The sequence below is a fragment of the Schistocerca cancellata genome, chromosome 5 (genome assembly GCF_023864275.1).
Source record: "Schistocerca cancellata isolate TAMUIC-IGC-003103 chromosome 5, iqSchCanc2.1, whole genome shotgun sequence".
NCBI classification, from domain to species: domain Eukaryota; kingdom Metazoa; phylum Arthropoda; class Insecta; order Orthoptera; family Acrididae; genus Schistocerca; species Schistocerca cancellata.
In genome coordinates this window covers 212,704,885-212,722,651 of record NC_064630.1, presented here as the reverse complement: position 1 = coordinate 212,722,651, position 17,767 = coordinate 212,704,885, and positions in this window count along the sequence as shown.

The following is a 17,767-nucleotide window of genomic DNA, read 5'->3' as shown; positions in this document are numbered from 1 at the left end:
TGTAGTCCTGTGGAACGGCTTGCCATGCCATTTCCACCTGGCGCCTCAGTTGGACCAGCGTTCGTGCTGGACGTGTAGACCGCGTGAGTCGACGCTTCATCCAGTCCCAAACATGCTCAATGGGGGACAGATCCGGAGATCTTGCTGGCCAGGGTAGTTGACTTACACCTTCTAGAGTACGTTGGGTGGCACGGGATACATGCGGACGTGCATTGTCCTGTTGGAACAGCAAGTTCCCTTGCCGGTCTAGGAATGGTAGAACGATGGGTTCGATGACGGTTTGGATGTACCGTGCACTATTCAGTGTCCCCTCGACGATCACCAGTGGTGTACGGCCAGTGTAGGAGATCGCTCCCCACACCATGATGCCGGGTGTTGGCCCTGTGTGCCTCGGTCGTATGCAGTCCTGATTGTGGCGCTCACCTGCACGGCGCCAAACACGCATACGACCATCATTGGCACCAAGGCAGAAGCGACTCTCATCGCTGAAGACGACACGTCTCCATTCGTCCCTCCATTCACGCCTGTCGCGACACCACTGGAGGCGGGCTGCACGATGTTGGGGCGTGAGCGGAAGAGGGCCCAACGGTGTGCGGGACCGTAGCCCAGCTTCATGGAGACGGTTGCGAATGGTCCTCGCCGATACCCCAGGAGCAACAGTGTCCCTAATTTGCTGGGAAGAGGCGGTGCGGTCCCCTACGGCACTGCGTAGGATCCTACGGTCTTGGCGTGCATCCGTGCGTCGCTGCGGTCCGGTCCCAGGTCGACGGGCACGTGCTCCTTCCGCCGACCACTGGCGACAACATCGATGTACTGTGGAGACCTCACGCCCCACGTGTTGAGCAATTCGGCGGTACGTCCACGCGGCCTCCCGCATGCCCACTATACGCCCTCGTTCAAAGTCCGTCAACTGCACATACGGTTCACGTCCACGCTGTCGCGGCATGCTACCAGTGTTAAAGACTGTGATGGAGCTCCGTATGCCACGGCAAACTGGCTGACACTGACGGCGGCGGTGCACAAATGCTGCGCAGCTAGCGCCATTCGACGGCCAACACCGCGGTTCCTGGTGTGTCCGCTGTGCCGTGCGTGTGATCATTGCTTGTACAGCCCTCTCGCAGTGTCCGGAGCAAGTATGGTGGGTCTGACACACCGGTGTCAATGTGTTCTTTTTTCCATTTCCAGGAGTGTATATGGATTTGTGTGATGTACCACCAGTAAACAATACAAAGGTGATAATGTCACACAAATCCATAGATCGATAAACCAGGGGTGTAGCCACAGTACATCGTTACCAGACTGTGAACAAAAGCTGTCAATTTTAAAAACGAATCAAACATTTCAAAAATAGTGCTCAGCAACTGTAGATTCATAAAACTCCATCAGCTTATTAACATATAATAAATTTCGACAGCACCAGCGACAACGATGTGCTAAGGACGTAAATACTTCGAAATTGTAACGTAAAAATTACAACGTAATTCATAATTAATGAGAACGTACAAAAATGTTGTACCAATAACTTATATATTTTGCAGATATCTTGAAAATGACTATGATGTCGAAGTGAGGCCTTAGTCAAGAACCATTATAGCAGCGTTTTCGGTTAAAATTATTTAATGTCTTTATAAGAGATTTATAGCGCCACAGGCCCTCGAGAAATAAAAATACCTCGAGCTATTCCACATCTTCACGTGAATCGTTTTCTTAACTGCACACCATTTCTAGTTGACCACGATAGCAGATTCCGTGACCTTCTTTTAACAGACTTGATTCGTTCGAAGTTATAACCTAGATTGCAATTTGAAAGAGATGTTTAAAATTAGCTGATAGAGTCAATTTACCTAACAAAGTCATATGGTTGTTTAACCTTATGTACTCGATAGAGGAGTTTCATTTGTAAACTGTGACTCCTTATGATATAAATTTAAAAAAATTATCTATGCCACTTTTACGAGAGCTAACACTGTCACTTGCAGGTCGATTCGCATATAATCCACTGATCAACCATTTATTTGAAAACTGCGACAGTTCACGGTGCAACATTATCTGTCTCAGTCACGTTTATTCTCTTCCACGACGCGTTTATGGAGCTTACAGATTCATCTTCGCGTGAATTGTAAGTTAATGCACTGATCCAATTGAAGTTGAGCATGAAAGCCCTCGACACACGAAGAAATCATGTGATGTACGGAGGTAATTATTTTAATTTGTATCTCTATGTTCCTTAAACATATGAACAGCATGGATCCTAAAATCCAGTTGACTGCCGAGACAAAAAAAGAAGGAAGGCTGCCATTTTTAAATGTTTTTGTACAACGGAAGTCGGATCGACGTTTCAGCCATTCAGTGTATCGGAAGCCAGCGCACACTGATTTATATCTTAGCGTCCGGAGTTTTCGTCACCCAGTCCAGGAGAGAGCAGTTTTAAACACGTTGGTGCACAGAATAAAACTGTTTCTGAGTTGGCCCACTTGGATTCTGAAATTCATCATCTGAAGTACGTGTACCAAAAAATGGCTATGGTTCATGTGATATGAAAGCGTTCTCCAGGAAAAGAAAACTTGAAAACGTTGAACATCCACGTGATGAGCCACCGACTGTATTCCTTTCTTTCTGCGGCGCTACAACCAGCAAAATAGGAAGAATCCTGCGAAGACGAGGTATAACACCTATTTTCCGACGTCCTAAGAAGATAAGGAGACGCTACACCCCGTTAAGAACAGTATCGGCCTCAGGATCCCTGGGACTTAACATTCCTTGTGAGTGCGGAAGCAATTACATCGGTCAGTCCATCCGTACCGTTTCCGAACGCTTCGCAGAACACCAACGGCATAATAAAAATCGAGAACTGGAGAAATCTTCAGTTGCTGAACACGGCCTTACAAACACAAAATATTGTTTGACGAAACAAAAGCTTTGTCCCAGGCCCCTGTATACTGGGATTCCGTAACTAAAAAAGCCGTAGAAATAAGAATGTTTGAGGTGAATTTCAACCTTGCCAGCGGATATAATCTTAGTGGTGCGGGAGAGCGATCTCTCGATGCAGAGCAGAGACAGAGATATTCCTCGCAATGTTTACGCTACTACGGGAGCGGTGGCGCCACCAGCGCAGATGTTAACACAATCTGCGACACCATTACGTAATTTCCGACCAATCACTAGCCGTCTGTGGGCTGCATAAGTCCTTCACAGCAGCAGTTGAGACACCATTACACCATCGCACCTTTCAGGTTCAAGAACGATTGCGGTTTAAATGTAATATAAAATCGTCAAACCAGTTTTAAAAACCATCAGTATCTATGTGTATTTTAAAAATCCTCGGTTATTGTCACTTGTTTTGATGTAAACATCGTCTCTATCGTCCACCTATGTAATTTTTACGTAATCGTCTCTTATTGTTGCCTTTCATATGTTTTAACCACATTTTAACAAAGTTTATGTAACCTTTGGCTGGAGACCGACTTTGTCTGCCCCAGTTGTGGGGAATTGAATAACAATTTTAAATAATCACTTTATACAGTCAGTTTCTCCTGACTAAGACGATGGAGATAATCGTCGAAAGTTTAAAGTTTTACCCTGAATTCGTAGCTGATACGACAAGAAGTCCGAGAACGTTTTATACAACACTACCGTCACGACAGAAAATGGCTCAAATGGCTCTGAGCACTATGGGACTTAACATCTATGGTCATCAGTCCCCTAGAACTTAGAACTACTTAAACCTAACTAACCTAAGGACAGCACACAACACCCAGCCATCACGAGGCAGAGAAAATCCCTGACCCCGCCGGGAATCGAAACCGGGAACCCGGGCGTGGGAAGCGAGAACGCTACCGCACGACCACGAGATGCGGGCCGTCACGACAGACTTCGTTCTCATAGCACATGACTTCTTCAATAACATCGTCCACATAAATATGAATGCTGTAATTTTTTCTCTTCCTAGGTTCCACGAGAAAACATGATATTGATGCACTTGTTGGAAGACTATTCCTTAAACCATATCTCATGGTATAGACAGCCACTGACGACAAATCAGTTTCGAATCAAATGTGCTACACATCGGTTCAACAAGCTGTGCAGCTCTCAGTCTTTTGTTAATGGTTTATCCTGCGCTGAGCGCGAATCTGTGTAGCAAGATACGGCATTTGCCAACTACATCCATACGATTTCTACGGTGTGACGTCTCCTGGAACGCCCTATTAAAATTAAATTAAACTTATACTAGATGTGTAAATGTGAGGTGTAAAGAAAGTCCAAAAGAGAGCATAATTCTGTTGATAAAAACCGTTGCTAATACGACAGATAACTATAAAACCTAAACCTCGTTAATATGATACTTTTTTGTTAAAAATGTTAATAAATATGTACTTTAGTATCGAAGAGTAACTACACAATGTAAAGACATTCTTTGTAACCATGGACACGTTATTTCATTAAGGTTAAAAAAGACTTGGTTCGAAGATCGAATAGGACTTCTGTCTCTACTGTTCAAGCTTAGCTGTTCTGACGCACCAAGTATTTGATGTACGTGTTTCCTATTACAATATACGGTAAAAAGTTAATTTCTCCTGTTCTTATTCAAATCCTCTCCCTCTCTGTGGAAATATTTAGGTGAAAAATAATTATTTAAAGTTAGTTGTGTAGAAGATTGCCCATCTGGCTTCCATTTGTCGTAATGGCGCACAGGCGGCCATTACGTGGAATTTAATTAAACATTAAATCAGTATTCACACTCAAGTTAACATAATATATGCTTAGAATATTGGTAGTAATTTTGAAGCGTTAATATTTGCAAAGTTCATTTTATCAGAATTTTTTTCGGAATTGCATCAATAGATTTAACTGCAGTAGGCAACAAGGCTTAGGTCTGCTTCACGATATCTTTGAGTTTGCAATTCAATTTATTTCTATCAAGGAAACACTTAATCTAGAATGAAGCCTGTGTGATATCAATGAAATTATTTATCTTGAGTACAAATTCTTACGCTACGTGGGTGGTTATATCGCCTTTGTCTTCGCAACAGTCAATTTAACGGGCAATAACAGTAATCGTTTCATACTACTTCTGATTATCTTTGAGCTAGCTGCGAGTTTAAGTAACGTAATTAAACCACTACAAGCCAAACTGTACCCATTTTCACTAATATTTGTGCCTGCATAGCAACCTCGATTAAAAAAATAAATGGCTCAGAGCACTATGGGACTTAACAGCTATGGTCATTAGTCCCCTAGAACTTAGAACTACTTAAACCTAACTAACCTAAGGACATCACACAACACCCAGTCACAACCTCGATTATCGTCGGCGTATATGTAAGCTGCATTTAGGAGTGTGCAGGATATACGCGACACCAACAGTGTATTAAATATCCTTTACCTTTTTTCCCAACAATCCCGACCACATCTTACATTAAAATCAAAATATTTTAATAGCAAAGAAGAGAGGACGATATAAGTGGCGCCCTAGCGCACGGCTCGAAATGAAATGAAATGGCTCTAGGCACTATGGGACTTAACATCGGAGGTCATCAGTCCCCTAGACTTAGAACTACTTCAACCTAAGGACATCACACACATCCATGCCCGAGGCTGGATTCGAACCTGCGACCGCAGCAGCCGCCTGGTTCCAGACTGAAGCGCCTAGAACCGCTCGGTTATCGCGGCCGGCGCACGGCTCTAATCTACGCGAAATACAAAGTTTAATAGAAATCATTATTGTACTGTATTCCTTGCACTAAGAGGAAATTACAACAATAAGGAATTATACAGGGTGATTTTAACCACTGTGTACAAATCTATGGATTGATCGATGAGAGGATGAGGAATAAAAATGAATAAATGGTCTCTAGCATGGAAACCATGCATTTCCGGACATAAGTTCATTAGACCAATCATATTTAATTACAGAGAATGCGGTCTAATACGCGCTGTACAACGCAGCCACAGTTACAGTATGCATAGTTTCCTCCTAGAGCGTGGTACTGATACCGATACGTCATGCCTTAATGCCCTCTCTTGCCATATTGACTGGTAATGTTGTATCCGTGTCATAGTGATTGGTAATGTTGTATCCGATTCACTTCGCTTGCTGACTCACCTTGTAGTGGATGTGACACAGCTTTGTACACGATGTTCTGTATTCGAATCGAGAGCTTGTCGACATGGCGTTTACTTATGGAAAGACAAATGGCAACGGCCGGCGGGTAGCTAGGTTGTATCAGGAGACATATCCCCGCCGACAACAACCACAGCATTCAGTGTTTGCAACAGTGTTCCACCCTGGCAGAAAATTGTGACGGGCGTACCCGAAATGTTCGACCACAAGACTTGGGCAAAAATCTGACCGGTACAGGGTAAGCCAGTCGACCGTGTGGAACATTCTCCATGATCGTTGTTACTACTCTTACTACTTACTGCGTTTGCAGGGCTTACTAGCAACAGACTTTCGACGACGGGAGCAGTTTTGTCACTGGTTTCTTTACCAAGCAACCAAGATTCCGGGATTTGTGTCATCCATCCTATTCACAGATGAGGCCACCTTTGCAAGGAGTGGTATTTTCAACTTTCATGAGTCATCTGTGGGATAGCACGCAGAATCCCCATTGTATGGTGACAGCGAATAACCAGCATCAGTGCAGACGGGATAATTGGCGACCGTATTTTGGGACCATTCTTCCTTCCATGTTGCCTAACAAGCCGGAACTATCGCCGTTTCTTGTGGGTGACTTTGCCTACCCTGCTAGAAGAAGTGTAATTGATGATTCGAAGGGTTATGTGGCTGCTACATGATGATGCTCCAGCCCACTTCGCCGTTAACGTTCGGTCGCACCTCAATCTTGTCATTCCTGGTCGATGGATCGGACGAGGTGGTCCATTTGCATGGCCTGTTCGTTCACGGGATCTGATCGTTGCGCTTTCTGGTTATGGGGCCATCTGAAAATTATCGTGTATGCAGAGCCCATTCCAGATGTGGAGACACGGGAGCAATGTATTTATACTGCCTTTGGCACTGTTCGGATGCAGCATGGCCGATATGAACGTGTGAGACAGAACCATTTTCAATATGTGGCCTGGGCTCCCAGTTGGTGCACATCGACAGCGCAGAAAGATACGTATATAGCTTCTTTTCTGTGTTTACTTCGTAGATTCTTACTTAAATTGCGTGTGAGTTTCGTATAGGAGGTGTAATTTCGAGTTTTAGTTACTGTAATCGTAAATCCAGGCAAATTGTAGCGCAGTCGTTAGGCATTTGTACAGGTTAGTTCATACATTCTTTGCGTGTTTCCCTTGCGTTGTCTAGGCACAGACCTGTGTTTCAGTAACTGTTGTTCAACATCGATTAGAATGGACAGGGACTGTGATTGCTGTGTTCGGATGAGGGCTGAGTTGGCATCCCTTCACTCACAGCTGCAAGCGGCATTGACTTCGGTCACGCAGCTTGAGGCTGTTTCCAATGGGCACCACTGTGGGGAGCCGGACTTGGGTATCACGGGGATGTCAACCTCGTCCCGTCTGTCCCCAGATCGGTCTGCCGCTGTGGTTGCCCCGGTTGCTGCCCGCAGTGGGGCTGAGCCCTCGCCTGTGGTTGATTGGGAGGTCGTTCCAAGGCGTGGAAGGCAGCAAAGGACGTCCCTGCAGGCTGATCAGAAAGCCTCCCCGGCGCGTCTGACAAACAGGTTTCATGTACTGTCTCTGGCTGAGCCAGATGCAGCTGCCTGCCCTGTTTCAGAGGATGATTCTCAGCCTTCAAGGTCCGGGCAACTGCAAAGGGTGGGCTTATTGGTAGTTGGGAGCTCCAATGTTAGGCGCGTAATGGGGCCCCTTAGGGATATGGCGACTAAGGAGGGGAAGAAATCCAGTGTGCACTTCGTGTGCATTCCGGGTGGAGTCATCCCTGATGTGGAAAGGGTCCTTCCGGATGCCATGAAGAGCACAGGGTGCAGCCAGCTGCAGGTGGTGGCATATGTCGGCACTAATGACGTGTGTCGCTTTGGATCTGAGGAAATTCTCTCTGGATTCCAGTGGCTATCTGGTTTGGTAAAGGCTGCCGATCGTGCTTACGAGATGAAGGCAGAGCTCACCATCTGCAGCATCGTTGATAGAACTGACTGCGGACCTTTGGTGCAGAGCCGGGTGGAGGGTCTGAATCAGAGGCTCAGACGGTTTTGCGACCGTGTTGGCTGCAGATTCCTTGACTTGCGCCATAGGATGGTGGGGTTTCGGGTTCCGCTAAATAGGTCAGGAGTTCACTACACTCAGCTGGCGGCTACACGGGTAGCGGAGGCTGTGTGGCGTGGACTGGGCGGTTTTTTTAGGTTAGAAGGCCTCGGGAAAGTACGGGGTGGGCTGCAATCTGAAAGGGTGCATGCAAATACAGGACGTGCTTGGATCAAGGAACAGTCGGAATTGTAGATGTAAATTGTTGTAGTTGTGCTGGGAACGTCCCTGAGCTTCAAGCGCTAATAGAAAGCACAGAAGCTGAAATCGTTATAGGTACAGAAAGCTGGCTAAAGCCTGAAACAAGTTCTGTAGAAATTTTTACGAAGTCTCAGACGGTGTTCAGGAAAGATAGATTAGGCAGAATTGGTGGTGGAGTGTTTGTGTCTGTCAGTAGTGGTTTATCTTGTAGTGAAGTCGAAGTAGATACTCCGTGCGAATTGGTATGGGTGGGGGTTATACTTAACAGCCGAACTAAGTCAATAACTGGCTCCTTCTACCGACCCCCAGACTCCGATGATATAGTTGCTGAACAGTTCAGATGAAATTTGAGTCTCGTAACAAAGAAATACCCCACTCATACGGTTATAGTTGGTGGGGACTTCATCCTTCCCTCGATATGTTGGCAAAAATACTTGTTCAAAACCGGTGGTAGGCAGAAAACATCTTCCGAGATTGTCCTAAATGCTTTCTCCGAAAATTATTTCGAGCAGTTAGTCCACGAACCCACGCGAATTGTAAATGGTTGCGAAAACGCACTTGACCTATTAGCCACAAACAATCCAGAGCTAGTAGAGAGTATCATGACTGATACAGGGCTTAGTGATCGATCACAAGGTCGTTGTAGCTAGGCTCAATACCGTTTCTTCCAAATCCACCAGAAACAAACGCAAAATAATTTTATTTAAAAAAGCGGATAAAGTGTCACTAGAAGCCTTCCTAAGAGACAATCTCCATTCCTTCCGAACTGACTACGCAAATGTAGACGAGATGTGGCTCAAATTCAAAGATATAGTAGCAACAGCAATTGAAAGATTCATACCTCATAAATTGGTAAGAGATGGAACTGATCCCCCATGGTACACAAAACAGGTCCGAACGCTGTTGAAGAGGCAACGGAAAAGCATGCGACGTTCAGAAGAACGCGAAATCTCGGAGATTGGCTAAAATTTACAGACGCGCGAAATTTGGCACGGACTTCAATGCGAGACGCCTTTAATAGGTTCCACAACGAAACATTGTCTCGAAATTTGGTAGAAAATCCGAAGAAATTCTGGTCGTATGTAAAGTACACAAGCGGCAAGACGCAGTCAATACCTTCGCTGCGCAGTGCCGATGGTACTGTTACCGACGACTGTGCCGCTAAAGCGGAGTTATTGAACGCAGTTTTCCGAAATTCCTTCACCAGGGAAGACGAATGGAATATTCCAGAATTTTAAACACGAACAGCTGCTAGCATGAGTTTCTTAGAAGTAGATACCTTAGGGGTTGCGAAGCAACTCAAATCGCTTGATACGGGCAAGTCTTCAGGTCCAGATTGTATACCGATTAGGTTCCTTTCAGATTACGCTGATACAATAGCTCCCTACTTAGCAAACACATACAACCGCTCGCTCACCGATAGATCTGCACCTACAGATTGGAAAATTGCGCGGGTCGCACCAGTGGTTAAGAAGGATAGTAGGAGTAATCCATCGAACTACAGACCTGTATCAATGACGTCGGTTTGCAGTAGGGTTTTGGACATATATTGTATTCAAACATTATGAAGCACATCGAAGGGAACGATCTATTGATACGTAATCAGCATGGTTTCAGAAAACATCGTTCTTGTGCAACGCACTAAGTAATGGCCGCTATCGACAGGGGATCTCAAGTTGATTCCGTATTTCTAGATTTCCGGAAAGTTTTTGACACCGTTCCTCACAAGCGACTTCTAATCAAGCTGCGGGCCTATGGGGTATCGTCTCAGTTGTGCGACTGGATTCGTGATTTCCTGTCAGGAAGGTCGCAGTTCGTAGTAATAGACGGCAAATCATCGAGTAAAACTGAAGTGATATCAGGTTTTCCCCAGGGAAGCGTTCTGGGACCTCTGCTGTTCCTGATCTATATAAATGACCTGGGTGACAATCTGAGCAGTTCTCTTAGGTTGTTCGCAGATGATGCTGTAATTTACGTATCCGAAGACCAGTATCAGTTGCAAAGCGATTTAGAAAAGATTGCTGTATGGTGTGGCAGGTGTCAGTTGACGCTAAATAACGAAAAGTGTGAGGTGATCCACATGAGTTCCAAAAGAAATCCGTTGGAATTCGATTACTCGATAAATAGTACAATTCTCATGGTTGTCAATTCAACTAAGTACCTGGGTGTTAAAATTACGAACAACTTCAGTTGGAAAGACCACATAGATAATATTGTGGGGAAGGCGAGCCAAAGGTTGCGTTTCATTGGCAGGACACTTAGAAGATGCAACAAGTCCACTAAAGAGACAGCTTACACTACACTCGTTCGTCCTCTGTGGGATCCTTACCAGGTGGGATTGACGGAGGACATCGAAAGGGTGCAAAAGAGGGCAGCTCGTTTTGTATTATCACGTAATAGGGGAGAGAGTGTGGCAGATATGATATGCGAGTTGGGATGGAAGTCATTAAAGCAAAGACGTTTTTCGTCGCGGCGAGATCTACTTACGAAATTTCAATCACCAACTTTCTCTTCCGAATGCGAAAATATTTTGTTGAGCCCAACCTACATAGGTAGGAATGATCATCAAAATAAAATAAGAGAAATCAGAGCTCGAACAGAAAGGTTTAGGTGTTCGTTTTTCCCGCGCGCTGTTCGGGAGTGGAATGATAGAGAGATAGTATGATTGTGGCACAACTGACTGTCGAATCGCCAGCCACAGCTAGCATGAAAGGAATGCAGTTATTTATACTATGCATCGCCCATTAACTAGACAGCAATCGAGAAAGGAATCAGTATACTCCGATTCCGAATCTCTTGATAATACACGAGAACTGCTAGGTGAAAGTAGTGAGTTAGCCGAACTCCTGTCACAAGAAACTGTTATAGGATCAGAATCAGAGCAACTGATATCCAGTGAATCCGATATGAATATGCTGGCTGACGGTAGCGATTCGGCAGTATCGACCTCTACAGAGGCCAAAGAAAGAGAACGCGAAGAACAGTTACCTCACAAAGAAAGAGAACGCGAAAGCAGTTAGACCTCAAAGAGAAAGAACGACATAAAGCTATGCTCCAACAGCTTAATGAACTACTTTGAGACCAAAGAAAGAGAACGCGAAGAACAGTTAGCTCTCAATGAGAAAGAACGTGAAGAGAGACAAGAAGCCAAAGAGAAAGTACGAGATGAGGACGTCAACCGGCAGTTAAATGAAATTCTAAGAAAGCGTGACGAAGCTCTGTTAACAAACCTTGACGAGCAGCTAGAAACACTTAAAACCGAAATCACTGATACAAAGAAAGTATATAGTGGCTTACTTGAAGCAGTATCTAAGGTTATTAATGATGTTAAGAAGTGCCAGGATGCACAAAAGGCGCTGAACGCTAAAGTAAGAGAAGTGACAAACAAATTAGACTAGCTTCCTTTAGAATTAACTGAGCAGGTCGAAAAGCACTTGAAGGCTCAATCGGAAAAGACTGAAATCTAAATAACTGAGTGGTTGGAGCAAAAGAATGTAGAGATTAAGGAACAAGTGCCCACTGATCTACAAAATGTGGTACAAACGAAGATGCATTCGGTACCGTAGTGGCGAACCCGCAAATGAATTGCGAAACGAACTAAGCCAGATTCAGTACACCTTGGCAGAGGAACTTCCGAAATTGCAAAGACAAGTATACGACAGAACTGCACTGCTAGAAAGTAGTCACTCTAGTCTGTAACATACCGAGCGAAATATGATTCAAGGACGTAGGCGTTACGGAAACAAAAGTTGGTATCAATCAACAACTTTCCCTGAACGAAATGTTTACAAACTTGCTCCAGGGAGGATAGCAGCGATAGCTGACAAACAGAAGCCCAGCTACGTTGAGATTGGCTCTGAGCACTATGGGACTTAACAGCTATGGTCATCAGTCCCCTAGAACTTAGAACGACTTAAACCTAACTAACCTAAGGACATCATACAACACCCAGTCATCACGAGGCAGAGAAAATCCCTGATCCCGCCGGGAATCGAACCCGGGAACCCGGGCGCGGGAAGGGAGAACGCAAGAAAGCCTCATAAAACACAGGCACTTTCGAACATTTTTTGCAGAGAAAAAGACGGTGCAGCCGGTCATAAGCAGCCATAACAGAATGCGGCGTACAACTCAATAATCAGCAAGAAAATAACAGGAAGAGACGCAGAGACGTCAAGGGACACAACAATCCCAACTTCCAACAGCCTAAAGCTAGTCGATCTAATGCCGACAGTTGGGCTAACCAACATGTGGCTCAACCGAGTGAAAATTGGGAGCCACCTGACGGAAAAATTCAATACAGAAATAATTCCGAGCAAAATAATGTGCAGGAACAAAACAGTCATATGTTACAGCAGCATCAGGACCAACGAAAATCAACCTGGCCCGTCCACGACTTAAACTAAAGCCGACCACCCCCTGTCTTCCGATAGTGGCCAAGGAGAAAAGTGATGGCCCCTATGTAATCTCTGTAAACACGTTGCTTTACAACGACGGCCAGGATATGCGCAATGAATGATGCGCTGAGCCGCAAACTAGTAATAACAGGGGTAAATCCGTAGTGCCAGCAGCAGCACACGCGAAAACAGGCAATGTACCGTTGACAGTGATGTTGAACACAGGAGCAACGACAAGCGTTGTAAGTCATAATTTATTCAAAGAATTATGTCGGTTACACAAGATGCCGTCATTTACAGTTCAAGGATACAGAGTGGTACAGGCTGTTAGAGCCAACACGGGGTTGATCAAAACATAGGTGCAGGTCGTCCTTTTACTGGGAAATGCACGTTCCTGGTGATCAGTGAACTGTATCCTGGGTTGGGATTTCATCACAGGGAGGAATGCAATCTTCGATCTCTCGTCTGGAACCTATACTGTGGACAATATAGGAAAAAGAGTCAAGCTGGAATTAATTGCCACAGAGAAATACATGCCAAGTACTGCCAGACTATCCGTATACAGTATACTAGACTTCAAATATTATTTCTAGATAGTAATCTAGCTACTCAGGGGTATTGTACTTCACACCTTAGTCATAGCGACGAGGTAATTGCCAAAAAAGAGCTGCTTCAGCAAAATGTAGTCGAATCGAAGTGCCTAGATATGCAGCAACAGACATAGTTAATGGATTTCCTTAGTATGTATACAAAATTATTTTCTGAAAAACCAGGAACTATAAAAGGTTACGTGTATAGCATGGAGGTGTACCCACATGAAACGTACTGCCCGCTATATATTTCGTCCCTTGGACGAAGAAGGAAGCGGTAACAATTAGAAAGATTTTTTTAAAGACATCTTAGTCGCCGATGACTGTATGAAATTATTTCATACAGTTAACGGCGACTATAACGTCTTTTACGAAATATTATATGACTGTGAATCCCAACCATGAGAAGTTAATCAAATTAGGAAGATGATCGAATGGGATATAATAGAGCCCTCCCACTCTTCGTATAAAAGCCCATTGTCGGAAATAGCGAAGGTAGACGGTAGTGTGAGGCTGATACTGGATGCGAGAGATATTAATAGATGCTGGTCCCCATAAAATTATAGAAATGACCCGTTGGGGCAGCTACAGACTGGCGCAACCAGATAACATGACTTACTGAATCACTTTGTTTACTTGTACAGAAATGTGTTCTTGTTTTTTTCCTTGTACAGATCTTTAGTACGTAAGTAGCAGATTCTAAGTTTTTCATATCATGTGTCATTTAAGTATGATGATTAAGAGAACGCCCTGGAGGCAACTCAAGAAAGAATTAGTCCAGACAGATATTATCTGTTCATTTGAGTAATGATTATGAAAACGTTTGCCAACAATTATGTTTTATGTAATATTATGTACAGGAGCAGAAATACATTCAACGCTGTTTACGTAAAAATAGTCGGTTCTTACCGAATCAGAATAGCAGATTGGCCAGCTAATTTTTGTGTGTCATGTTGTACTCGCAACAACATTATTTCTTATTTTAGGCACCATTAGTTTGCTTCAGTGATTGTAGAAACACACACATTTGTGTTCTCTACATTTAATCTCACTTAAATGTCATGAAAAACAACACATTAGCATTTGCTTTGTAAAAGTCAAGCCAGAGCCTTAAGAATACGATGGTCATAACCCATGGAGTGGAGAGGTACATATATGAGCTGATAAAAGCAAAATACGTATCTGTATTATTAATTCATCAAACAATAATGTACAGATGAAGAATATGCGCACAGCAGTGTAATCCTTAATTGACTATAAAAGTGTCTCAAGTGACGTGAGATAAACAGTACGTTCAATAAACAATGAACCAACAGTGCTACGTCAGTGACGTTAATAAAAAGCGTGGCATTGATACTGAGACTACCCGTCAAGTACGATGTATTTAGAACTGCAGCTCAGTGAATGTGTCAACATTTTCGGGGAGGGCTGTTACACTGAAAGCGCAGCGGCGTAAACTGTTAAATAACGGTGTCGAGCGTGCTGTTAATGAATATGCAAACGTTTTAAACTGAAATAAACATTTCTGAGGCAAATGGGGCAGTGCAGATACTTGCAGCCGATATAAGGTATTAATATGATTAAATTGCCTAAAGACAGTGCGAACTGTGAAATTAAGTTTACGCGTGTTCAGAGCAGTGAACTAATGTGATTCAGTAAGCGACTTCCATGAACTAGATAAACAGGCAGTATTTCTACAAAGACTTCACGTACAACATAAAAAACTTCACAGACATTTGTGCTAGACATCTTACGTGCGATAATGTACTAATTTTTGAGATCGTTCCAGCGAATGTGAAGTTGTGAATGATTTCTGATGCCACTATGGAAAATCTTCATGCTCGCGATCCCGGTCGAGTTGCTCCCAGTCTCCAGGAAACAGTAGCGAGTTCCTGCAACTCATCCGGAGGCTGCGTACCTGATCCTGCACAGTCATTGTCATCGGCTGCCTAAGGCGAGTTTGCTGTCCAACGGACGGCGACTCAACCACCAGTGGGTGCCGCCGACCGCACCCTGGTCATCGTTGCCTCCCGCCATCGACTACATACCGGCAATCGAAACCACCTGATAGCTGAATGGTCAGCATGACGGACTGCCGTCCTAAGTGGCCCGGGTTAGATTCCTGGTTGGGCCGGGGATTTTCTCCGCTCAGGGACTGGGTGTTGTGTTATCATCATCATCATTTCATCCCCATCCGGCGCGCTGGTCGCCCAATGTGGCGTCGTATGTAATAAGACCTGCACCAAGGCGGCCGGACCTGACCCGTAAGGGGCCTCCCGGCCAGTGACGCCAACGCCCATTTCCATTTCCATCGAGACCACAAAACGATGAGCGCATGCCGGTCATTAAAGCCACTCACCAACGACCGCATCAGGTCATTCACGCCGCCTGATACCGACTGGACGACGTCGATATTTAAATTGTTGTCAGTTTATAAATGTGTATGTGACGAACTTACAAAATAACTGATAAGTGTACCTTTAAACATTAACGTCTTAAGAAACAAATAACAGAACTGTAGCACTATGAATAATAATCGACAGGGCCAGTGAGTACTTGACATATTCCTTTCAATGAAGTTAGTTACTAGAAAAATTGCATAGTACCTCATATACATTAACTGATATCCTATGTCGGTGTACCGATCATTTTTGTGCACTAAGTGATACGCGAACTTGAAAACATGAACTGTAATTGTGCATCCATGTTCAATCAAATTGTCTTTAGTGTTAACAGACACTGAACTAATGACGAACTGTCATTAACATCTCACACTTGAAGGTCTTGCGCTAAAGAGCACGGAACTTTTAAGAAATGATAGAATGAATAATACCATTCGATTTGCACACCCACGCAGAAATGTGCCACGGGGCACCTAATAACTTTAAAATTTAATGCATTATTTTTTATTTGATGTAGACTTGTAGTATGATGACTTTTTTTTATCTCTCTTATCTGACTGAATATTAGCTGTCGCATTGCGAAAGACAGACACAACTATTCCAAAGGCTTCTGCCCGGGTTTTATGCTGGGATTTTCCTTGGGCCGCTCCGACTGAGGAAGCGGGTTAATTGTTACTTAAATCCGGACTAACTGTGTTGGTCGAAGTACTTAAATGACAAATGTACTGACACGATATTCACTCCATAATTCTAAATGGCCTTTAGCCGTAGTGTGAATATTACAATAATAACTTACTGTACCTGCAAAATGTTGTGTAATACTAATGTTTTGTGGGAAATTTCAATCAGGTCTTGTAAACAAGCATGCTTTCAACTTCCCAAGGAGCGTTGTGACGTCTCCTGGAAAGCCTATAAAAATCAAACTAAACCTATACCAGACATGTAAACGTGAAGTGTAAAGAAAGTACAAAACTCACTGTAATTCTGTCGATGAAAACCGTAGCTAATACGACAGATAATTATAAATCCTACAACTAGTTAATATCATTTTTTGTGTTAAAATGTTAATAAAAATTTAGAATCAAAGAGTAACTACACAATGTAAAGACCTTCTTTGTAACCATGGATATCTTATCTCATTAAGATTGAAAATGTCTTGATTCAGAGATCAAATGCTACTTTTGTCTCCGCTGTTGAAAAATTAAGCCATTTAGCTGTGCTGATGCACTAAGTACAGGGCAATTACAAATGATTGAAGCGATTTCATAAATTCACTGTAGCTCCATTCATTGACATATGGTCACGACACACTACAGATACGTAGAAAAACTCATAAAGTTTTGCTCGGCTGAAGCCACACTTCAGGTTTCTGCCGCCAGAGCGCTCGAGAGCGCAGTGAGACAAAATGGCGACAGGAGCCGAGAAAGCGTATGTCGTGCTTGAAATGCACTCACATCAGTCAGTCATAACAGTGAAATGACACTTCAGGACGAAGTTCAACAAAGATCCACCAACTGCTAACTCCATTCGCCGATGGTATGCGCAGTTTAAAGCTTCTGGATGCCTCTGTAAGGGGAAATCAACGGGTCGGCCTGCAGTGAGCGAAGAAACGGTTGAACGCGTGCGGACAAGTTTCACGCGTAGTCCGCGGAAGTCGACGAATAAAGCAAGCAGGGAGCTAAACGTACCACAGCCGACGGTTTGGAATATCTTACGGAAAAGGCTAAAGCAGAAACCTTACCGTTTACAATTGCTACAAGCCCTGACACCCGATGACAAAGTCAAACGCTTTGAATTTTCGGCGCGGTTGCAACAGCTCATGGAAGAGGATGCGTTCAGTGCGAAATTTGTTTCCAGTGATGAAGCAACATTTTTTCTTAATGGTGGAGTGAACAGACACAATGTGCGAATCTGGGCGGTAGAGAATCCTCACGCATTCGTGCAGCAAATTCGCAAT